The sequence below is a fragment of the Salmo salar genome, unplaced genomic scaffold (assembly GCF_965601325.2).
Source record: "Salmo salar unplaced genomic scaffold, fSalSal1 ptg000588l, whole genome shotgun sequence".
NCBI lineage: Eukaryota > Metazoa > Chordata > Actinopteri > Salmoniformes > Salmonidae > Salmo > Salmo salar.
The window spans coordinates 788,631-812,697 of NW_027675428.1; the positions used below are offsets into that span (position 1 = coordinate 788,631).

Genomic DNA, 24,067 nt, shown 5'->3' on the forward strand with positions numbered 1-24,067 from the left:
CCTCACGAACACGGTGGTGTTCTCAATTTGTCTCTACGTCCCCCACAAGTGTCAGGGGACTCGTCTGAAGTCGGAACCCTCTATGTGCAAACATCTGTTTGTTGAATCCAAAATCTTTGGGCTACAAACTAATGTGACCCCACTTGTCACAATGTTCTCCGTTTTGCCCTACGTTTTCCACAAGTGTCACGGGACTAATCTGAAGGTAACAGGTACTGATTAAAATGATAGATTTTTTAACCAGGGACCTCTCGCACCCTAAGCCATAATAGTACAACTATACCAACGATCCGTTTGGTCAAAGAATTTTCACTTTCCACAAAAATGACGGTCAGGATATGAATCGATGTCTCCATGTTGCTTAAGAGCTTCACATAGCATTGGTGGTATAGTGGTGAGCATAGCTGCCTTCCAAGCAGTTGACCAGGGTTCGATTCACAGCCAATGCAGAGCATGAGATATTCACTAGTTTCAGGGGCTGGGTGTCATTTCAAGTCTATTACATTGGAATCAATGTCCTTGTTCGTGGAAGTCAGATTTGCTCTTAGTTTTTGCAGGTTTTCTAAATGAAGTGCGATATTGAGCCAACTAGTGAATATCACAATAGATACGCAGTCCATCGCCTAAACCATTCAGCCACCTCGTCCTGCACCCAAGAGGTGGCTGTTTGCAACCAGTGGCCAGAGATCTGCCTGTCTGAGCTTGTTAAAAGATCTGCAAAAGGGCTCATCCGGGATTTGAACCCGGGACCTCTCGCACCCAAAGCGAGAATCATACCACTAGACCAACGAGACTTAGACAAGAATAAAATTGTTTTGCTTTCTGCGGCAATTACAATGAGGATATCAATTGTTCTTGTCCATGGTGCTTGGAAAGATTGAACCTCATGTGAGTGTTTGTGCTATACTTGTGAGCATAGCAGTCTTCCAAACTGTTGACCAGGCTTCAGTTCAAATCTTTTGTATTTCATCTGCTGTGTCTTTCACATTCTGTCTTCTTAAGCCGCGACAGCAAACTGATGATGAGTGTTGACAAATGAATATTGAGCAAAATGAAGTCAATTAATATTTTAAAAGAGAAAATGAAAAAATAAAACTTAAAAAAGAATGGAGCTCATTTATTTTGAGTCGATTGATGCATCAGTACGTGAATCAAAGTAAACGAACGTAAAAAATACCCATTCAAATCGATCAGTTTTCAACTAGAGAGATTGAAACGCGTCGTATCTGTCTCAAGCCTCCGTAACTGTTTATGTTACAACTCCACATCTGCAATAAATGGTGGTGGAGCTAGAGCGGTGTTTGTCAAACCATGAGACATACCAATAATCGGTATTCTCACAAAAACATCTGTAGCATCTGAACCGTTTGACCTACAACATCGTATGACCACTCCCTGGAAAGGGGAGACCCTCACGAACACGGTGGTGTTCTCAATTTGTCTCTACGTCCCCCACAAGTGTCAGGGGACTCGTCTGAAGTCGGAACCCTCTATGTGCAAACATCTGTTTGTAGAATCCAAAATCTTTGGGCTACAAACTAATGTGACCCCACTTGTCACAATGTTCTCCGTTTTGCCCTACGTTTTCCACAAGTGTCACGGGACTAATCTGAAGGTAACAGGTACTGATTAAAATGATAGATTTTTTAACCAGGGACCTCTCGCACCCTAAGCCATAATAGTACAACTATACCAACGATCCGTTTGGTCAAAGAATTTTCACTTTCCACAAAAATGACGGTCAGGATATGAATCGATGTCTCCATGTTGCTTAAGAGCTTCACATAGCATTGGTGGTATAGTGGTGAGCATAGCTGCCTTCCAAGCAGTTGACCAGGGTTCGATTCCCAGCCAATGCAGAGCATGAGATATTCACTGGGTTTAGGGGCTGGGTGTCATTTCAAGTGTATTACATTGGAATCAATGTCCTTGTTAGTGGAAGTCAGATTTGCTCTTAGTTTTTGCAGGTTTTCTAAATGAAGTGCGATATTGAGCCAACTAGTGAATATCACAATAGATACGCAGTCCATCGCCTAAACCATTCAGCCACCTCGTCCTGCGCCCAAGAGGTAGCTGTTTGCAACCAGCGGACAGAGATCTGCCTGTCTGAGCTTGTTAAAAGATCTGCAAAAGGGCTCATCCGGGATTTGAACCCGGGACCTCTCGCACCCAAAGCGAGAATCATACCCCTAGACCAACAAGCCTTAGACAAGAATAAAATTGTTTTGCTTTCTGCGGCAATTACAATGAGGATATCAATTGTTCTTGTCCATGGTGCTTGGAAAGATTGAACCTCATGTGAGTGTTTGTGCTATACTTGTGAGCATAGCAGTCTTCCAAACTGTTGACCAGGCTTCAGTTCAAATCTTTTGTATTTCATCTGCTGTGTCTTTCACATTCTGTCTTCTTAAGCCGCGACAGCAAACTGATGATGAGTGTTGACAAATGAATATTGAGCAAAATGAAGTCAATTAATATTTTAAAAGAGAAAATGAAAAAATAAAACTTAAAAAAGAATGGAGCTCATTTATTTTGAGTCGATTGATGCATCAGTACGTGAATCAAAGTAAACGAACGTAAAAAATACCCATTCAAATCGATCAGTTTTCAACTAGAGAGATTGAAACGCGTCGTATCTGTCTCAAGCCTCCGTAACTGTTTATGTTACAACTCCACATCTGCAATAAATGGTGGTGGAGCTAGAGCGGTGTTTGTCAAACCATGAGACATACCAATAATCGGTATTCTCACAAAAACATCTGTAGCATCTGAACCGTTTGACCTACAACATCGTATGACCACTCCCTGGAAAGGGGAGACCCTCACGAACACGGTGGTGTTCTCAATTTGTCTCTACGTCCCCCACAAGTGTCAGGGGACTCGTCTGAAGTCGGAACCCTCTATGTGCAAACATCTGTTTGTTGAATCCAAAATCTTTGGGCTACAAACTAATGTGACCCCACTTGTCACAATGTTCTCCGTTTTGCCCTACGTTTTCCACAAGTGTCACGGGACTAATCTGAAGGTAACAGGTACTGATTAAAATGATAGATTTTTTAACCAGGGACCTCTCGCACCCTAAGCCATAATAGTACAACTATACCAACGATCCGTTTGGTCAAAGAATTTTCACTTTCCACAAAAATGACGGTCAGGATATGAATCGATGTCTCCATGTTGCTTAAGAGCTTCACATAGCATTGGTGGTATAGTGGTGAGCATAGCTGCCTTCCAAGCAGTTGACCAGGGTTCGATTCACAGCCAATGCAGAGCATGAGATATTCACTAGTTTCAGGGGCTGGGTGTCATTTCAAGTCTATTACATTGGAATCAATGTCCTTGTTCGTGGAAGTCAGATTTGCTCTTAGTTTTTGCAGGTTTTCTAAATGAAGTGCGATATTGAGCCAACTAGTGAATATCACAATAGATACGCAGTCCATCGCCTAAACCATTCAGCCACCTCGTCCTGCACCCAAGAGGTGGCTGTTTGCAACCAGTGGCCAGAGATCTGCCTGTCTGAGCTTGTTAAAAGATCTGCAAAAGGGCTCATCCGGGATTTGAACCCGGGACCTCTCGCACCCAAAGCGAGAATCATACCACTAGACCAACGAGACTTAGACAAGAATAAAATTGTTTTGCTTTCTGCGGCAATTACAATGAGGATATCAATTGTTCTTGTCCATGGTGCTTGGAAAGATCGAACCTCATGTGAGTGTTTGTGCTATACTTGTGAGCATAGCAGTCTTCCAAACTGTTGACCAGGCTTCAGTTCAAATCTTTTGTATTTCATCTGCTGTGTCTTTCACATTCTGTCTTCTTAAGCCGCGACAGCAAACTGATGATGAGTGTTGACAAATGAATATTGAGCAAAATGAAGTCAATTAATATTTTAAAAGAGAAAATGAAAAAATAAAACTTAAAAAAGAATGGAGCTCATTTATTTTGAGTCGATTGATGCATCAGTACGTGAATCAAAGTAAACGAACGTAAAAAATACCCATTCAAATCGATCAGTTTTCAACTAGAGAGATTGAAACGCGTCGTATCTGTCTCAAGCCTCCGTAACTGTTTATGTTACAACTCCACATCTGCAATAAATGGTGGTGGAGCTAGAGCGGTGTTTGTCAAACCATGAGACATACCAATAATCGGTATTCTCACAAAAACATCTGTAGCATCTGAACCGTTTGACCTACAACATCGTATGACCACTCCCTGGAAAGGGGAGACCCTCACGAACACGGTGGTGTTCTCAATTTGTCTCTACGTCCCCCACAAGTGTCAGGGGACTCGTCTGAAGTCGGAACCCTCTATGTGCAAACATCTGTTTGTTGAATCCAAAATCTTTGGGCTACAAACTAATGTGACCCCACTTGTCACAATGTTCTCCGTTTTGCCCTACGTTTTCCACAAGTGTCACGGGACTAATCTGAAGGTAACAGGTACTGATTAAAATGATAGATTTTTTAACCAGGGACCTCTCGCACCCTAAGCCATAATAGTACAACTATACCAACGATCCGTTTGGTCAAAGAATTTTCACTTTCCACAAAAATGACGGTCAGGATATGAATCGATGTCTCCATGTTGCTTAAGAGCTTCACATAGCATTGGTGGTATAGTGGTGAGCATAGCTGCCTTCCAAGCAGTTGACCAGGGTTCGATTCACAGCCAATGCAGAGCATGAGATATTCACTAGTTTCAGGGGCTGGGTGTCATTTCAAGTCTATTACATTGGAATCAATGTCCTTGTTCGTGGAAGTCAGATTTGCTCTTAGTTTTTGCAGGTTTTCTAAATGAAGTGCGATATTGAGCCAACTAGTGAATATCACAATAGATACGCAGTCCATCGCCTAAACCATTCAGCCACCTCGTCCTGCACCCAAGAGGTGGCTGTTTGCAACCAGTGGCCAGAGATCTGCCTGTCTGAGCTTGTTAAAAGATCTGCAAAAGGGCTCATCCGGGATTTGAACCCGGGACCTCTCGCACCCAAAGCGAGAATCATACCACTAGACCAACGAGACTTAGACAAGAATAAAATTGTTTTGCTTTCTGCGGCAATTACAATGAGGATATCAATTGTTCTTGTCCATGGTGCTTGGAAAGATTGAACCTCATGTGAGTGTTTGTGCTATACTTGTGAGCATAGCAGTCTTCCAAACTGTTGACCAGGCTTCAGTTCAAATCTTTTGTATTTCATCTGCTGTGTCTTTCACATTCTGTCTTCTTAAGCCGCGACAGCAAACTGATGATGAGTGTTGACAAATGAATATTGAGCAAAATGAAGTCAATTAATATTTTAAAAGAGAAAATGAAAAAATAAAACTTAAAAAAGAATGGAGCTCATTTATTTTGAGTCGATTGATGCATCAGTACGTGAATCAAAGTAAACGAACGTAAAAAATACCCATTCAAATCGATCAGTTTTCAACTAGAGAGATTGAAACGCGTCGTATCTGTCTCAAGCCTCCGTAACTGTTTATGTTACAACTCCACATCTGCAATAAATGGTGGTGGAGCTAGAGCGGTGTTTGTCAAACCATGAGACATACCAATAATCGGTATTCTCACAAAAACATCTGTAGCATCTGAACCGTTTGACCTACAACATCGTATGACCACTCCCTGGAAAGGGGAGACCCTCACGAACACGGTGGTGTTCTCAATTTGTCTCTACGCCCCCCACAAGTGTCAGGGGACTCGTCTGAAGTCGAAACCCTCTATGTGCAAACATCTGTTTGTAGAATCCAAAATCTTTGGGCTACAAACTAATGTGACCCCACTTGTCACAATGTTCTCCGTTTTGCCCTACGTTTTCCACAAGTGTCACGGGACTAATCTGAAGGTAACAGGTACTGATTAAAATGATAGATTTTTTAACCAGGGACCTCTCGCACCCTAAGCCATAATAGTACAACTATACCAACGATCCGTTTGGTCAAAGAATTTTCACTTTCCACAAAAATGACGGTCAGGATATGAATCGATGTCTCCATGTTGCTTAAGAGCTTCACATAGCATTGGTGGTATAGTGGTGAGCATAGCTGCCTTCCAAGCAGTTGACCAGGGTTCGATTCCCAGCCAATGCAGAGCATGAGATATTCACTAGGTTTAGGGGCTGGGTGTCATTTCAAGTGTATTACATTGGAATCAATGTCCTTGTTAGTGGAAGTCAGATTTGCTCTTAGTTTATGCAGGTTTTCTAAATGAAGTGCGATATTGAGCCAACTAGTGAATATCACAATAGATACGCAGTCCATCGCCTAAACCATTCAGCCACCTCGTCCTGCGCCCAAGAGGTGGCTGTTTGCAACCAGCGGCCAGAGATCTGCCTGTCTGAGCTTGTTAAAAGATCTGCAAAAGGGCTCATCCGGGATTTGAACCCGGGACCTCTCGCACCCAAAGCGAGAATCATACCCCTAGACCAACGAGCCTTAGACAAGAATAAAATTGTTTTGCTTTCTGCGGCAATTACAATGAGGATATCAATTGTTCTTGTCCATGGTGCTTGGATAGATTGAACCTCATGTGAGTGTTTGTGCTATACTTGTGAGCATAGCAGTCTTCCAAACTGTTGACCAGGCTTCAGTTCAAATCTTTTGTATTTCATCTGCTGTGTCTTTCACATTCTGTCTTCTTAAGCCGCGACAGCAAACTGATGATGAGTGTTGACAAATGAATATTGAGCAAAATGAAGTCAATTAATATTTTAAAAGAGAAAATGAAAAAATAAAACTTAAAAAAGAATGGAGCTCATTTATTTTGAGTCGATTGATGCATCAGTACGTGAATCAAAGTAAACGAACGTAAAAAATACCCATTCAAATCGATCAGTTTTCAACTAGAGAGATTGAAACGCGTCGTATCTGTCTCAAGCCTCCGTAACTGTTTATGTTACAACTCCACATCTGCAATAAATGGTGGTGGAGCTAGAGCGGTGTTTGTCAAACCATGAGACATACCAATAATCGGTATTCTCACAAAAACATCTGTAGCATCTGAACCGTTTGACCTACAACATCGTATGACCACTCCCTGGAAAGGGGAGACCCTCACGAACGCGGTGGTGTTCTCAATTTGTCTCTACGTCCCCCACAAGTGTCAGGGGACTCGTCTGAAGTCGGAACCCTCTATGTGCAAACATCTGTTTGTAGAATCCAAAATCTTTGGGCTACAAACTAATGTGAACCCACTTGTCACAATGTTCTCCGTTTTGCCCTACGTTTTCCACAAGTGTCACGGGACTAATCTGAAGGTAACAGGTACTGATTAAAATGATAGATTTTTTAACCAGGGACCTCTCGCACCCTAAGCCATAATAGTACAACTATACCAACGATCCGTTTGGTCAAAGAATTTTCACTTTCCACAAAAATGACGGTCAGGATATGAATCGATGTCTCCATGTTGCTTAAGAGCTTCACATAGCATTGGTGGTATAGTGGTGAGCATAGCTGCCTTCCAAGCAGTTGACCAGGGTTCGATTCCCAGCCAATGCAGAGCATGAGATATTCACTGGGTTTAGGGGCTGGGTGTCATTTCAAGTGTATTACATTGGAATCAATGTCCTTGTTAGTGGAAGTCAGATTTGCTCTTAGTTTTTGCAGGTTTTCTAAATGAAGTGCGATATTGAGCCAACTAGTGAATATCACAATAGATACGCAGTCCATCGCCTAAACCATTCAGCCACCTCGTCCTGCACCCAAGAGGTGGCTGTTTGCAACCAGCGGCCAGAGATCTGCCTGTCTGAGCTTGTTAAAAGATCTGCAAAAGGGCTCATCCGGGATTTGAACCCGGGACCTCTCGCACCCAAAGCGAGAATCATACCACTAGACCAACGAGACTTAGACAAGAATAAAATTGTTTTGCTTTCTGCGGCAATTACAATGAGGATATCAATTGTTCTTGTCCATGGTGCTTGGAAAGATCGAACCTCATGTGAGTGTTTGTGCTATACTTGTGAGCATAGCAGTCTTCCAAACTGTTGACCAGGCTTCAGTTCAAATCTTTTGTATTTCATCTGCTGTGTCTTTCACATTCTGTCTTCTTAAGCCGCGACAGCAAACTGATGATGAGTGTTGACAAATGAATATTGAGCAAAATGAAGTCAATTAATATTTTAAAAGAGAAAATGAAAAAATAAAACTTAAAAAAGAATGGAGCTCATTTATTTTGAGTCGATTGATGCATCAGTACGTGAATCAAAGTAAACGAACGTAAAAAATACCCATTCAAATCGATCAGTTTTCAACTAGAGAGATTGAAACGCGTCGTATCTGTCTCAAGCCTCCGTAACTGTTTATGTTACAACTCCACATCTGCAATAAATGGTGGTGGAGCTAGAGCGGTGTTTGTCAAACCATGAGACATACCAATAATCGGTATTCTCACAAAAACATCTGTAGCATCTGAACCGTTTGACCTACAACATCGTATGACCACTCCCTGGAAAGGGGAGACCCTCACGAACACGGTGGTGTTCTCAATTTGTCTCTACGCCCCCCACAAGTGTCAGGGGACTCGTCTGAAGTCGGAACCCTCTATGTGCAAACATCTGTTTGTAGAATCCAAAATCTTTGGGCTACAAACTAATGTGAACCCACTTGTCACAATGTTCTCCGTTTTGCCCTACGTTTTCCACAAGTGTCACGGGACTAATCTGAAGGTAACAGGTACTGATTAAAATGATAGATTTTTTAACCAGGGACCTCTCGCACCCTAAGCCATAATAGTACAACTATACCAACGATCCGTTTGGTCAAAGAATTTTCACTTTCCACAAAAATGACGGTCAGGATATGAATCGATGTCTCCATGTTGCTTAAGAGCTTCACATAGCATTGGTGGTATAGTGGTGAGCATAGCTGCCTTCCAAGCAGTTGACCAGGGTTCGATTCCCAGCCAATGCAGAGCATGAGATATTCACTGGGTTTAGGGGCTGGGTGTCATTTCAAGTGTATTACATTGGAATCAATGTCCTTGTTAGTGGAAGTCAGATTTGCTCTTAGTTTTTGCAGGTTTTCTAAATGAAGTGCGATATTGAGCCAACTAGTGAATATCACAATAGATACGCAGTCCATCGCCTAAACCATTCAGCCACCTCGTCCTGCACCCAAGAGGTGGCTGTTTGCAACCAGCGGCCAGAGATCTGCCTGTCTGAGCTTGTTAAAAGATCTGCAAAAGGGCTCATCCGGGATTTGAACCCGGGACCTCTCGCACCCAAAGCGAGAATCATACCACTAGACCAACGAGACTTAGACAAGAATAAAATTGTTTTGCTTTCTGCGGCAATTACAATGAGGATATCAATTGTTCTTGTCCATGGTGCTTGGAAAGATCGAACCTCATGTGAGTGTTTGTGCTATACTTGTGAGCATAGCAGTCTTCCAAACTGTTGACCAGGCTTCAGTTCAAATCTTTTGTATTTCATCTGCTGTGTCTTTCACATTCTGTCTTCTTAAGCCGCGACAGCAAACTGATGATGAGTGTTGACAAATGAATATTGAGCAAAATGAAGTCAATTAATATTTTAAAAGAGAAAATGAAAAAATAAAACTTAAAAAAGAATGGAGCTCATTTATTTTGAGTCGATTGATGCATCAGTACGTGAATCAAAGTAAACGAACGTAAAAAATACCCATTCAAATCGATCAGTTTTCAACTAGAGAGATTGAAACGCGTCGTATCTGTCTCAAGCCTCCGTAACTGTTTATGTTACAACTCCACATCTGCAATAAATGGTGGTGGAGCTAGAGCGGTGTTTGTCAAACCATGAGACATACCAATAATCGGTATTCTCACAAAAACATCTGTAGCATCTGAACCGTTTGACCTACAACATCGTATGACCACTCCCTGGAAAGGGGAGACCCTCACGAACACGGTGGTGTTCTCAATTTGTCTCTACGTCCCCCACAAGTGTCAGGGGACTCGTCTGAAGTCGGAACCCTCTATGTGCAAACATCTGTTTGTAGAATCCAAAATCTTTGGGCTACAAACTAATGTGACCCCACTTGTCACAATGTTCTCCGTTTTGCCCTACGTTTTCCACAAGTGTCACGGGACTAATCTGAAGGTAACAGGTACTGATTAAAATGATAGATTTTTTAACCAGGGACCTCTCGCACCCTAAGCCATAATAGTACAACTATACCAACGATCCGTTTGGTCAAAGAATTTTCACTTTCCACAAAAATGACGGTCAGGATATGAATCGATGTCTCCATGTTGCTTAAGAGCTTCACATAGCATTGGTGGTATAGTGGTGAGCATAGCTGCCTTCCAAGCAGTTGACCAGGGTTCGATTCCCAGCCAATGCAGAGCATGAGATATTCACTGGGTTTAGGGGCTGGGTGTCATTTCAAGTGTATTACATTGGAATCAATGTCCTTGTTAGTGGAAGTCAGATTTGCTCTTAGTTTTTGCAGGTTTTCTAAATGAAGTGCGATATTGAGCCAACTAGTGAATATCACAATAGATACGCAGTCCATCGCCTAAACCATTCAGCCACCTCGTCCTGCACCCAAGAGGTGGCTGTTTGCAACCAGTGGCCAGAGATCTGCCTGTCTGAGCTTGTTAAAAGATCTGCAAAAGGGCTCATCCGGGATTTGAACCCGGGACCTCTCGCACCCAAAGCGAGAATCATACCACTAGACCAACGAGACTTAGACAAGAATAAAATTGTTTTGCTTTCTGCGGCAATTACAATGAGGATATCAATTGTTCTTGTCCATGGTGCTTGGAAAGATCGAACCTCATGTGAGTGTTTGTGCTATACTTGTGAGCATAGCAGTCTTCCAAACTGTTGACCAGGCTTCAGTTCAAATCTTTTGTATTTCATCTGCTGTGTCTTTCACATTCTGTCTTCTTAAGCCGCGACAGCAAACTGATGATGAGTGTTGACAAATGAATATTGAGCAAAATGAAGTCAATTAATATTTTAAAAGAGAAAATGAAAAAATAAAACTTAAAAAAGAATGGAGCTCATTTATTTTGAGTCGATTGATGCATCAGTACGTGAATCAAAGTAAACGAACGTAAAAAATACCCATTCAAATCGATCAGTTTTCAACTAGAGAGATTGAAACGCGTCGTATCTGTCTCAAGCCTCCGTAACTGTTTATGTTACAACTCCACATCTGCAATAAATGGTGGTGGAGCTAGAGCGGTGTTTGTCAAACCATGAGACATACCAATAATCGGTATTCTCACAAAAACATCTGTAGCATCTGAACCGTTTGACCTACAACATCGTATGACCACTCCCTGGAAAGGGGAGACCCTCACGAACACGGTGGTGTTCTCAATTTGTCTCTACGTCCCCCACAAGTGTCAGGGGACTCGTCTGAAGTCGGAACCCTCTATGTGCAAACATCTGTTTGTAGAATCCAAAATCTTTGGGCTACAAACTAATGTGACCCCACTTGTCACAATGTTCTCCGTTTTGCCCTACGTTTTCCACAAGTGTCACGGGACTAATCTGAAGGTAACAGGTACTGATTAAAATGATAGATTTTTTAACCAGGGACCTCTCGCACCCTAAGCCATAATAGTACAACTATACCAACGATCCGTTTGGTCAAAGAATTTTCACTTTCCACAAAAATGACGGTCAGGATATGAATCGATGTCTCCATGTTGCTTAAGAGCTTCACATAGCATTGGTGGTATAGTGGTGAGCATAGCTGCCTTCCAAGCAGTTGACCAGGGTTCGATTCCCAGCCAATGCAGAGCATGAGATATTCACTAGGTTTAGGGGCTGGGTGTCATTTCAAGTGTATTACATTGGAATCAATGTCCTTGTTAGTGGAAGTCAGATTTGCTCTTAGTTTATGCAGGTTTTCTAAATGAAGTGCGATATTGAGCCAACTAGTGAATATCACAATAGATACGCAGTCCATCGCCTAAACCATTCAGCCACCTCGTCCTGCGCCCAAGAGGTGGCTGTTTGCAACCAGCGGCCAGAGATCTGCCTGTCTGAGCTTGTTAAAAGATCTGCAAAAGGGCTCATCCGGGATTTGAACCCGGGACCTCTCGCACCCAAAGCGAGAATCATACCCCTAGACCAAAGAGCCTTAGACAAGAATAAAATTGTTTTGCTTTCTGCGGCAATTACAATGAGGATATCAATTGTTCTTGTCCATGGTGCTTGGAAAGATTGAACCTCATGTGAGTGTTTGTGCTATACTTGTGAGCATAGCAGTCTTCCAAACTGTTGACCAGGCTTCAGTTCAAATCTTTTGTATTTCATCTGCTGTGTCTTTCACATTCTGTCTTCTTAAGCCGCGACAGCAAACTGATGATGAGTGTTGACAAATGAATATTGAGCAAAATGAAGTCAATTAATATTTTAAAAGAGAAAATGAAAAAATAAAACTTAAAAAAGAATGGAGCTCATTTATTTTGAGTCGATTGATGCATCAGTACGTGAATCAAAGTAAACGAACGTAAAAAATACCCATTCAAATCGATCAGTTTTCAACTAGAGAGATTGAAACGCGTCGTATCTGTCTCAAGCCTCCGTAACTGTTTATGTTACAACTCCACATCTGCAATAAATGGTGGTGGAGCTAGAGCGGTGTTTGTCAAACCATGAGACATACCAATAATCGGTATTCTCACAAAAACATCTGTAGCATCTGAACCGTTTGACCTACAACATCGTATGACCACTCCCTGGAAAGGGGAGACCCTCACGAACACGGTGGTGTTCTCAATTTGTCTCTACGTCCCCCACAAGTGTCAGGGGACTCGTCTGAAGTCGGAACCCTCTATGTGCAAACATCTGTTTGTAGAATCCAAAATCTTTGGGCTACAAACTAATGTGACCCCACTTGTCACAATGTTCTCCGTTTTGCCCTACGTTTTCCACAAGTGTCACGGGACTAATCTGAAGGTAACAGGTACTGATTAAAATGATAGATTTTTTAACCAGGGACCTCTCGCACCCTAAGCCATAATAGTACAACTATACCAACGATCCGTTTGGTCAAAGAATTTTCACTTTCCACAAAAATGACGGTCAGGATATGAATCGATGTCTCCATGTTGCTTAAGAGCTTCACATAGCATTGGTGGTATAGTGGTGAGCATAGCTGCCTTCCAAGCAGTTGACCAGGGTTCGATTCCCAGCCAATGCAGAGCATGAGATATTCACTGGGTTTAGGGGCTGGGTGTCATTTCAAGTGTATTACATTGGAATCAATGTCCTTGTTAGTGGAAGTCAGATTTGCTCTTAGTTTTTGCAGGTTTTCTAAATGAAGTGCGATATTGAGCCAACTAGTGAATATCACAATAGATACGCAGTCCATCGCCTAAACCATTCAGCCACCTCGTCCTGCGCCCAAGAGGTAGCTGTTTGCAACCAGCGGCCAGAGATCTGCCTGTCTGAGCTTGTTAAAAGATCTGCAAAAGGGCTCATCCGGGATTTGAACCCGGGACCTCTCGCACCCAAAGCGAGAATCATACCCCTAGACCAACAAGCCTTAGACAAGAATAAAATTGTTTTGCTTTCTGCGGCAATTACAATGAGGATATCAATTGTTCTTGTCCATGGTGCTTGTCCATGGTGCTTGTCCATGGTGCTTGGAAAGATTGTGCTATACTTGTGAGCATAGCAGTCTTCCAAACTGTTGACCAGGCTTCAGTTCAAATCTTTTGTATTTCATCTGCTGTGTCTTTCACATTCTGTCTTCTTAAGCCGCGACAGCAAACTGATGATGAGTGTTGACAAATGAATATTGAGCAAAATGAAGTCAATTAATATTTTAAAAGAGAAAATGAAAAAATAAAACTTAAAAAAGAATGGAGCTCATTTATTTTGAGTCGATTGATGCATCAGTACGTGAATCAAAGTAAACGAACGTAAAAAATACCCATTCAAATCGATCAGTTTTCAACTAGAGAGATTGAAACGCGTCGTATCTGTCTCAAGCCTCCGTAACTGTTTATGTTACAACTCCACATCTGCAATAAATGGTGGTGGAGCTAGAGCGGTGTTTGTCAAACCATGAGACATACCAATAATCGGTATTCTCACAAAAACATCTGTAGCATCTGAACCGTTTGACCTACAACATCGTATGACCACTCCCTGGAAAGGGGAGACCCTCACGAACACGGTGGTGTTCTCAATTTGTCTCTACGTCCCCCACAAGTGTCAGGGGACTCGTCTGAAGTCGGAACCCTCTATGTGCAAACATCTGTTTGTAGAATCCAAAATCTTTGGGCTACAAACTAATGTGACCCCACTTGTCACAATGTTCTCCGTTTTGCCCTACGTTTTCCACAAGTGTCACGGGACTAATCTGAAGGTAACAGGTACTGATTAAAATGATAGATTTTTTAACCAGGGACCTCTCGCACCCTAAGCCATAATAGTACAACTATACCAACGATCCGTTTGGTCAAAGAATTTTCACTTTCCACAAAAATGACGGTCAGGATATGAATCGATGTCTCCATGTTGCTTAAGAGCTTCACATAGCATTGGTGGTATAGTGGTGAGCATAGCTGCCTTCCAAGCAGTTGACCAGGGTTCGATTCCCAGCCAATGCAGAGCATGAGATATTCACTGGGTTTAGGGGCTGGGTGTCATTTCAAGTGTATTACATTGGAATCAATGTCCTTGTTAGTGGAAGTCAGATTTGCTCTTAGTTTTTGCAGGTTTTCTAAATGAAGTGCGATATTGAGCCAACTAGTGAATATCACAATAGATACGCAGTCCATCGCCTAAACCATTCAGCCACCTCGTCCTGCGCCCAAGAGGTAGCTGTTTGCAACCAGCGGCCAGAGATCTGCCTGTCTGAGCTTGTTAAAAGATCTGCAAAAGGGCTCATCCGGGATTTGAACCCGGGACCTCTCGCACCCAAAGCGAGAATCATACCCCTAGACCAACAAGCCTTAGACAAGAATAAAATTGTTTTGCTTTCTGCGGCAATTACAATGAGGATATCAATTGTTCTTGTCCATGGTGCTTGTCCATGGTGCTTGTCCATGGTGCTTGGAAAGATTGTGCTATACTTGTGAGCATAGCAGTCTTCCAAACTGTTGACCAGGCTTCAGTTCAAATCTTTTGTATTTCATCTGCTGTGTCTTTCACATTCTGTCTTCTTAAGCCGCGACAGCAAACTGATGATGAGTGTTGACAAATGAATATTGAGCAAAATGAAGTCAATTAATATTTTAAAAGAGAAAATGAAAAAATAAAACTTAAAAAAGAATGGAGCTCATTTATTTTGAGTCGATTGATGCATCAGTACGTGAATCAAAGTAAACGAACGTAAAAAATACCCATTCAAATCGATCAGTTTTCAACTAGAGAGATTGAAACGCGTCGTATCTGTCTCAAGCCTCCGTAACTGTTTATGTTACAACTCCACATCTGCAATAAATGGTGGTGGAGCTAGAGCGGTGTTTGTCAAACCATGAGACATACCAATAATCGGTATTCTCACAAAAACATCTGTAGCATCTGAACCGTTTGACCTACAACATCGTATGACCACTCCCTGGAAAGGGGAGACCCTCACGAACACGGTGGTGTTCTCAATTTGTCTCTACGTCCCCCACAAGTGTCAGGGGACTCGTCTGAAGTCGGAACCCTCTATGTGCAAACATCTGTTTGTAGAATCCAAAATCTTTGGGCTACAAACTAATGTGACCCCACTTGTCACAATGTTCTCCGTTTTGCCCTACGTTTTCCACAAGTGTCACGGGACTAATCTGAAGGTAACAGGTACTGATTAAAATGATAGATTTTTTAACCAGGGACCTCTCGCACCCTAAGCCATAATAGTACAACTATACCAACGATCCGTTTGGTCAAAGAATTTTCACTTTCCACAAAAATGACGGTCAGGATATGAATCGATGTCTCCATGTTGCTTAAGAGCTTCACATAGCATTGGTGGTATAGTGGTGAGCATAGCTGCCTTCCAAGCAGTTGACCAGGGTTCGATTCACAGCCAATGCAGAGCATGAGATATTCACTAGTTTCAGGGGCTGGGTGTCATTTCAAGTCTATTACATTGGAATCAATGTCCTTGTTCGTGGAAGTCAGATTTGCTCTTAGTTTTTGCAGGTTTTCTAAATGAAGTGCGATATTGAGCCAACTAGTGAATATCACAATAGATACGCAGTCCATCGCCTAAACCATTCAGCCACCTCGTCCTGCACCCAAGAGGTGGCTGTTTGCAACCAGTGGCCAGAGATCTGCCTGTCTGAGCTTGTTAAAAGATCTGCAAAAGGGCTCATCCGGGATTTGAACCCGGGACCTCTCGCACCCAAAGCGAGAATCATACCCCTAGACCAACGAGACTTAGACAAGAATAAAATTGTTTTGCTTTCTGTGGCAATTACAATGAGGATATCAATTGTTCTTGTCCATGGTGCTTGGAAAGATTGAACCTCATGTGAGTGTTTGTGCTATACTTGTGAGCATAGCAGTCTTCCAAACTGTTGACCAGGCTTCAGTTCAAATCTTTTGTATTTCATCTGCTGTGTCTTTCACATTCTGTCTTCTTAAGCCGCGACAGCAAACTGATGATGAGTGTTGACAAATGAATATTGAGCAAAATGAAGTCAATTAATATTTTAAAAGAGAAAATGAAAAAATAAAACTTAAAAAAGAATGGAGCTCATTTATTTTGAGTCGATTGATGCATCAGTACGTGAATCAAAGTAAACGAACGTAAAAAATACCCATTCAAATCGATCAGTTTTCAACTAGAGAGATTGAAACGCGTCGTATCTGTCTCAAGCCTCCGTAACTGTTTATGTTACAACTCCACATCTGCAATAAATGGTGGTGGAGCTAGAGCGGTGTTTGTCAAACCATGAGACATACCAATAATCGGTATTCTCACAAAAACATCTGTAGCATCTGAACCGTTTGACCTACAACATCGTATGACCACTCCCTGGAAAGGGGAGACCCTCACGAACACGGTGGTGTTCTCAATTTGTCTCTACGTCCCCCACAAGTGTCAGGGGACTCGTCTGAAGTCGGAACCCTCTATGTGCAAACATCTGTTTGTAGAATCCAAAATCTTTGGGCTACAAACTAATGTGACCCCACTTGTCACAATGTTCTCCGTTTTGCCCTACGTTTTCCACAAGTGTCACGGGACTAATCTGAAGGTAACAGGTACTGATTAAAATGATAGATTTTTTAACCAGGGACCTCTCGCACCCTAAGCCATAATAGTACAACTATACCAACGATCCGTTTGGTCAAAGAATTTTCACTTTCCACAAAAATGACGGTCAGGATATGAATCGATGTCTCCATGTTGCTTAAGAGCTTCACATAGCATTGGTGGTATAGTGGTGAGCATAGCTGCCTTCCAAGCAGTTGACCAGGGTTCGATTCCCAGCCAATGCAGAGCATGAGATATTCACTGGGTTTAGGGGCTGGGTGTCATTTCAAGTGTATTACATTGGAATCAATGTCCTTGTTAGTGGAAGTCAGATTTGCTCTTAGTTTTTGCAGGTTTTCTAAATGAAGTGCGATATTGAGCCAACTAGTGAATATCACAATAGATACGCAGTCCATCGCCTAAACCATTCAGCCACCTCGTCCTGCGCCCAAGAGGTAGCTGTTTGCAACCAGCGGCCAGAGATCTGCCTGTCTGAGCTTGTTAAAAGATCTGCAAAAGGGCTCATCCGGGATTTGAACCCGGGACCTCTCGCACCCAAAGCGAGAATCATACCCCTAGACCAACAAGCCTTAGACAAGAATAAAATTGTTTTGCTTTCTGCGGCAATTACAATGAGGATATCAATTGTTCTTGTCCATGGTGCTTGGAAAGATTGAACCTCATGTGAGTGTTTGTGCTATACTTGTGAGCATAGCAGTCTTCCAAACTGTTGACCAGGCTTCAGTTCAAATCTTTTGTATTTCATCTGCTGTGTCTTTCACATTCTGTCTTCTTAAGCCGCGACAGCAAACTGATGATGAGTGTTGACAAATGAATATTGAGCAAAATGAAGTCAATTAATATTTTAAAAGAGAAAATGAAAAAATAAAACTTAAAAAAGAATGGAGCTCATTTATTTTGAGTCGATTGATGCATCAGTACGTGAATCAAAGTAAACGAACGTAAAAAATACCCATTCAAATCGATCAGTTTTCAACTAGAGAGATTGAAACGCGTCGTATCTGTCTCAAGCCTCCGTAACTGTTTATGTTACAACTCCACATCTGCAATAAATGGTGGTGGAGCTAGAGCGGTGTTTGTCAAACCATGAGACATACCAATAATCGGTATTCTCACAAAAACATCTGTAGCATCTGAACCGTTTGACCTACAACATCGTATGACCACTCCCTGGAAAGGGGAGACCCTCACGAACACGGTGGTGTTCTCAATTTGTCTCTACGTCCCCCACAAGTGTCAGGGGACTCGTCTGAAGTCGGAACCCTCTATGTGCAAACATCTGTTTGTAGAATCCAAAATCTTTGGGCTACAAACTAATGTGACCCCACTTGTCACAATGTTCTCCGTTTTGCCCTACGTTTTCCACAAGTGTCACGGGACTAATCTGAAGGTAACAGGTACTGATTAAAATGATAGATTTTTTAACCAGGGACCTCTCGCACCCTAAGCCATAATAGTACAACTATACCAACGATCCGTTTGGTCAAAGAATTTTCACTTTCCACAAAAATGACGGTCAGGATATGAATCGATGTCTCCATGTTGCTTAAGAGCTTCACATAGCATTGGTGGTATAGTGGTGAGCATAGCTGCCTTCCAAGCAGTTGACCAGGGTTCGATTCCCAGCCAATGCAGAGCATGAGATATTCACTGGGTTTAGGGGCTGGGTGTCATTTCAAGTGTATTACATTGGAATCAATGTCCTTGTTAGTGGAAGTCAGATTTGCTCTTAGTTTTTGCAGGTTTTCTAAATGAAGTGCGATATTGAGCCAACTAGTGAATATCACAATAGATACGCAGTCCATCGCCTAAACCATTCAGCCACCTCGTCCTGCGCCCAAGAGGTAGCTGTTTGCAACCAGCGGCCAGAGATCTGCCTGTCTGAGCTTGTTAAAAGATCTGCAAAAGGGCTCATCCGGGATTTGAACCCGGGACCTCTCGCACCCAAAGCGAGAATCATACCCCTAGACCAACAAGCCTTAGACAAGAATAAAATTGTTTTGCTTTCTGCGGCAATTACAATGAGGATATCAATTGTTCTTGTCCATGGTGCTTGGAAAGATTGAACCTCATGTGAGTGTTTGTGCTATACTTGTGAGCATAGCAGTCTTCCAAACTGTTGACCAGGCTTCAGTTCAAATCTTTTGTATTTCATCTGCTGTGTCTTTCACATTCTGTCTTCTTAAGCCGCGACAGCAAACTGATGATGAGTGTTGACAAATGAATATTGAGCAAAATGAAGTCAATTAATATTTTAAAAGAGAAAATGAAAAAATAAAACTTAAAAAAGAATGGAGCTCATTTATTTTGAGTCGATTGATGCATCAGTACGTGAATCAAAGTAAACGAACGTAAAAAATACCCATTCAAATCGATCAGTTTTCAACTAGAGAGATTGAAACGCGTCGTATCTGTCTCAAGCCTCCGTAACTGTTTATGTTACAACTCCACATCTGCAATAAATGGTGGTGGAGCTAGAGCGGTGTTTGTCAAACCATGAGACATACCAATAATCGGTATTCTCACAAAAACATCTGTAGCATCTGAACCGTTTGACCTACAACATCGTATGACCACTCCCTGGAAAGGGGAGACCCTCACGAACACGGTGGTGTTCTCAATTTGTCTCTACGTCCCCCACAAGTGTCAGGGGACTCGTCTGAAGTCGGAACCCTCTATGTGCAAACATCTGTTTGTAGAATCCAAAATCTTTGGGCTACAAACTAATGTGACCCCACTTGTCACAATGTTCTCCGTTTTGCCCTACGTTTTCCACAAGTGTCACGGGACTAATCTGAAGGTAACAGGTACTGATTAAAATGATAGATTTTTTAACCAGGGACCTCTCGCACCCTAAGCCATAATAGTACAACTATACCAACGATCCGTTTGGTCAAAGAATTTTCACTTTCCACAAAAATGACGGTCAGGATATGAATCGATGTCTCCATGTTGCTTAAGAGCTTCACATAGCATTGGTGGTATAGTGGTGAGCATAGCTGCCTTCCAAGCAGTTGACCAGGGTTCGATTCCCAGCCAATGCAGAGCATGAGATATTCACTGGGTTTAGGGGCTGGGTGTCATTTCAAGTGTATTACATTGGAATCAATGTCCTTGTTAGTGGAAGTCAGATTTGCTCTTAGTTTTTGCAGGTTTTCTAAATGAAGTGCGATATTGAGCCAACTAGTGAATATCACAATAGATACGCAGTCCATCGCCTAAACCATTCAGCCACCTCGTCCTGCGCCCAAGAGGTAGCTGTTTGCAACCAGCGGCCAGAGATCTGCCTGTCTGAGCTTGTTAAAAGATCTGCAAAAGGGCTCATCCGGGATTTGAACCCGGGACCTCTCACACCCAAAGCGAGAATCATACCCCTAGACCAACAAGCCTTAGACAAGAATAAAATTGTTTTGCTTTCTGCGGCAATTACAATGAGGATATCAATTGTTCTTGTCCATGGTGCTTGGAAAGATTGAACCTCATGTGAGTGTTTGTGCTATACTTGTGAGCATAGCAGTCTTCCAAACTGTTGACCAGGCTTCAGTTCAAATCTTTTGTATTTCATCTGCTGTGTCTTTCACATTCTGTCTTCTTAAGCCGCGACAGCAAACTGATGATGAGTGTTGACAAATGAATATTGAGCAAAATGAAGTCAATTAATATTTTAAAAGAGAAAATGAAAAAATAAAACTTAAAAAAGAATGGAGCTCATTTATTTTGAGTCGATTGATGCATCAGTACGTGAATCAAAGTAAACGAACGTAAAAAATACCCATTCAAATCGATCAGTTTTCAACTAGAGAGATTGAAACGCGTCGTATCTGTCTCAAGCCTCCGTAACTGTTTATGTTACAACTCCACATCTGCAATAAATGGTGGTGGAGCTAGAGCGGTGTTTGTCAAACCATGAGACATACCAATAATCGGTATTCTCACAAAAACATCTGTAGCATCTGAACCGTTTGACCTACAACATCGTATGACCACTCCCTGGAAAGGGGAGACCCTCACGAACACGGTGGTGTTCTCAATTTGTCTCTACGTCCCCCACAAGTGTCAGGGGACTCGTCTGAAGTCGGAACCCTCTATGTGCAAACATCTGTTTGTAGAATCCAAAATCTTTGGGCTACAAACTAATGTGACCCCACTTGTCACAATGTTCTCCGTTTTGCCCTACGTTTTCCACAAGTGTCACGGGACTAATCTGAAGGTAACAGGTACTGATTAAAATGATAGATTTTTTAACCAGGGACCTCTCGCACCCTAAGCCATAATAGTACAACTATACCAACGATCCGTTTGGTCAAAGAATTTTCACTTTCCACAAAAATGACGGTCAGGATATGAATCGATGTCTCCATGTTGCTTAAGAGCTTCACATAGCATTGGTGGTATAGTGGTGAGCATAGCTGCCTTCCAAGCAGTTGACCAGGGTTCGATTCCCAGCCAATGCAGAGCATGAGATATTCACTGGGTTTAGGGGCTGGGTGTCATTTCAAGTGTATTACATTGGAATCAATGTCCTTGTTAGTGGAAGTCAGATTTGCTCTTAGTTTTTGCAGGTTTTCTAAATGAAGTGCGATATTGAGCCAACTAGTGAATATCACAATAGATACGCAGTCCATCGCCTAAACCATTCAGCCACCTCGTCCTGCGCCCAAGAGGTAGCTGTTTGCAACCAGCGGCCAGAGATCTGCCTGTCTGAGCTTGTTAAAAGATCTGCAAAAGGGCTCATCCGGGATTTGAACCCGGGACCTCTCACACCCAAAGCGAGAATCATACCCCTAGACCAACAAGCCTTAGACAAGAATAAAATTGTTTTGCTTTCTGCGGCAATTACAATGAGGATATCAATTGTTCTTGTCCATGGTGCTTGGAAAGATTGAACCTCATGTGAGTGTTTGTGCTATACTTGTGAGCATAGCAGTCTTCCAAACTGTTGACCAGGCTTCAGTTCAAATCTTTTGTATTTCATCTGCTGTGTCTTTCACATTCTGTCTTCTTAAGCCGCGACAGCAAACTGATGATGAGTGTTGACAAATGAATATTGAGCAAAATGAAGTCAATTAATATTTTAAAAGAGAAAATGAAAAAATAAAACTTAAAAAAGAATGGAGCTCATTTATTTTGAGTCGATTGATGCATCAGTACGTGAATCAAAGTAAACGAACGTAAAAAATACCCATTCAAATCGATCAGTTTTCAACTAGAGAGATTGAAACGCGTCGTATCTGTCTCAAGCCTCCGTAACTGTTTATGTTACAACTCCACATCTGCAATAAATGGTGGTGGAGCTAGAGCGGTGTTTGTCAAACCATGAGACATACCAATAATCGGTATTCTCACAAAAACATCTGTAGCATCTGAACCGTTTGACCTACAACATCGTATGACCACTCCCTGGAAAGGGGAGACCCTCACGAACACGGTGGTGTTCTCAATTTGTCTCTACGTCCCCCACAAGTGTCAGGGGACTCGTCTGAAGTCGGAACCCTCTATGTGCAAACATCTGTTTGTAGAATCCAAAATCTTTGGGCTACAAACTAATGTGACCCCACTTGTCACAATGTTCTCCGTTTTGCCCTACGTTTTCCACAAGTGTCACGGGACTAATCTGAAGGTAACAGGTACTGATTAAAATGATAGATTTTTTAACCAGGGACCTCTCGCACCCTAAGCCATAATAGTACAACTATACCAACGATCCGTTTGGTCAAAGAATTTTCACTTTCCACAAAAATGACGGTCAGGATATGAATCGATGTCTCCATGTTGCTTAAGAGCTTCACATAGCATTGGTGGTATAGTGGTGAGCATAGCTGCCTTCCAAGCAGTTGACCAGGGTTCGATTCACAGCCAATGCAGAGCATGAGATATTCACTAGTTTCAGGGGCTGGGTGTCATTTCAAGTCTATTACATTGGAATCAATGTCCTTGTTCGTGGAAGTCAGATTTGCTCTTAGTTTTTGCAGGTTTTCTAAATGAAGTGCGATATTGAGCCAACTAGTGAATATCACAATAGATACGCAGTCCATCGCCTAAACCATTCAGCCACCTCGTCCTGCGCCCAAGAGGTAGCTGTTTGCAACCAGCGGCCAGAGATCTGCCTGTCTGAGCTTGTTAAAAGATCTGCAAAAGGGATCATCCGGGATTTGAACCCGGGACCTCTCACACCCAAAGCGAGAATCATACCCCTAGACCAACAAGCCTTAGACAAGAATAAAATTGTTTTGCTTTCTGCGGCAATTACAATGAGGATATCAATTGTTCTTGTCCATGGTGCTTGGAAAGATTGAACCTCATGTGAGTGTTTGTGCTATACTTGTGAGCATAGCAGTCTTCCAAACTGTTGACCAGGCTTCAGTTCAAATCTTTTGTATTTCATCTGCTGTGTCTTTCACATTCTGTCTTCTTAAGCCGCGACAGCAAACTGATGATGAGTGTTGACAAATGAATATTGAGCAAAATGAAGTCAATTAATATTTTAAAAGAGAAAATGAAAAAATAAAACTTAAAAAAGAATGGAGCTCATTTATTTTGAGTCGATTGATGCATCAGTACGTGAATCAAAGTAAACGAACGTAAAAAATACCCATTCAAATCGATCAGTTTTCAACTAGAGAGATTGAAACGCGTCGTATCTGTCTCAAGCCTCCGTAACTGTTTATGTTACAACTCCACATCTGCAATAAATGGTGGTGGAGCTAGAGCGGTGTTTGTCAAACCATGAGACATACCAATAATCGGTATTCTCACAAAAACATCTGTAGCATCTGAACCGTTTGACCTACAACATCGTATGACCACTCCCTGGAAAGGGGAGACCCTCACGAACACGGTGGTGTTCTCAATTTGTCTCTACGTCCCCCACAAGTGTCAGGGGACTCGTCTGAAGTCGGAACCCTCTA

The 24,067-nt window shown here is 42.2% G+C and overlaps 13 non-coding genes across 13 annotated transcripts; all 13 read right to left on the reverse strand.

Moving 5' to 3' along the window:
* Nucleotides 1-722: 722 nt before the first annotated feature.
* On the reverse strand, nucleotides 723-794 carry trnap-ugg (transfer RNA proline (anticodon UGG)). The gene has a single exon. It is a non-coding gene; the product is annotated as a tRNA-Pro (tRNA).
* Nucleotides 795-2,132: 1,338 nt separating this feature from the next.
* trnap-ugg (transfer RNA proline (anticodon UGG)) lies at nucleotides 2,133-2,204 on the reverse strand. Its single transcript has one exon. It is a non-coding gene; the product is annotated as a tRNA-Pro (tRNA).
* A 1,338-nt stretch (nucleotides 2,205-3,542) lies between these two features.
* Nucleotides 3,543-3,614, reverse strand: trnap-ugg (transfer RNA proline (anticodon UGG)). The gene has a single exon. It is a non-coding gene; the product is annotated as a tRNA-Pro (tRNA).
* Nucleotides 3,615-4,952: 1,338 nt separating this feature from the next.
* Nucleotides 4,953-5,024, reverse strand: trnap-ugg (transfer RNA proline (anticodon UGG)). The gene has a single exon. It is a non-coding gene; the product is annotated as a tRNA-Pro (tRNA).
* Nucleotides 5,025-6,362: 1,338 nt separating this feature from the next.
* trnap-ugg (transfer RNA proline (anticodon UGG)) lies at nucleotides 6,363-6,434 on the reverse strand. Its single transcript has one exon. It is a non-coding gene; the product is annotated as a tRNA-Pro (tRNA).
* A 1,338-nt stretch (nucleotides 6,435-7,772) lies between these two features.
* On the reverse strand, nucleotides 7,773-7,844 carry trnap-ugg (transfer RNA proline (anticodon UGG)). The gene has a single exon. It is a non-coding gene; the product is annotated as a tRNA-Pro (tRNA).
* Nucleotides 7,845-9,182: 1,338 nt separating this feature from the next.
* On the reverse strand, nucleotides 9,183-9,254 carry trnap-ugg (transfer RNA proline (anticodon UGG)). The gene has a single exon. It is a non-coding gene; the product is annotated as a tRNA-Pro (tRNA).
* A 1,338-nt stretch (nucleotides 9,255-10,592) lies between these two features.
* trnap-ugg (transfer RNA proline (anticodon UGG)) lies at nucleotides 10,593-10,664 on the reverse strand. The gene has a single exon. It is a non-coding gene; the product is annotated as a tRNA-Pro (tRNA).
* A 1,338-nt stretch (nucleotides 10,665-12,002) lies between these two features.
* trnap-ugg (transfer RNA proline (anticodon UGG)) lies at nucleotides 12,003-12,074 on the reverse strand. The gene has a single exon. It is a non-coding gene; the product is annotated as a tRNA-Pro (tRNA).
* Nucleotides 12,075-13,412: 1,338 nt separating this feature from the next.
* trnap-ugg (transfer RNA proline (anticodon UGG)) lies at nucleotides 13,413-13,484 on the reverse strand. The gene has a single exon. It is a non-coding gene; the product is annotated as a tRNA-Pro (tRNA).
* A 1,345-nt stretch (nucleotides 13,485-14,829) lies between these two features.
* trnap-ugg (transfer RNA proline (anticodon UGG)) lies at nucleotides 14,830-14,901 on the reverse strand. The gene has a single exon. It is a non-coding gene; the product is annotated as a tRNA-Pro (tRNA).
* A 2,755-nt stretch (nucleotides 14,902-17,656) lies between these two features.
* Nucleotides 17,657-17,728, reverse strand: trnap-ugg (transfer RNA proline (anticodon UGG)). The gene has a single exon. It is a non-coding gene; the product is annotated as a tRNA-Pro (tRNA).
* Nucleotides 17,729-19,066: 1,338 nt separating this feature from the next.
* Nucleotides 19,067-19,138, reverse strand: trnap-ugg (transfer RNA proline (anticodon UGG)). The gene has a single exon. It is a non-coding gene; the product is annotated as a tRNA-Pro (tRNA).
* Nucleotides 19,139-24,067: the final 4,929 nt, after the last annotated feature.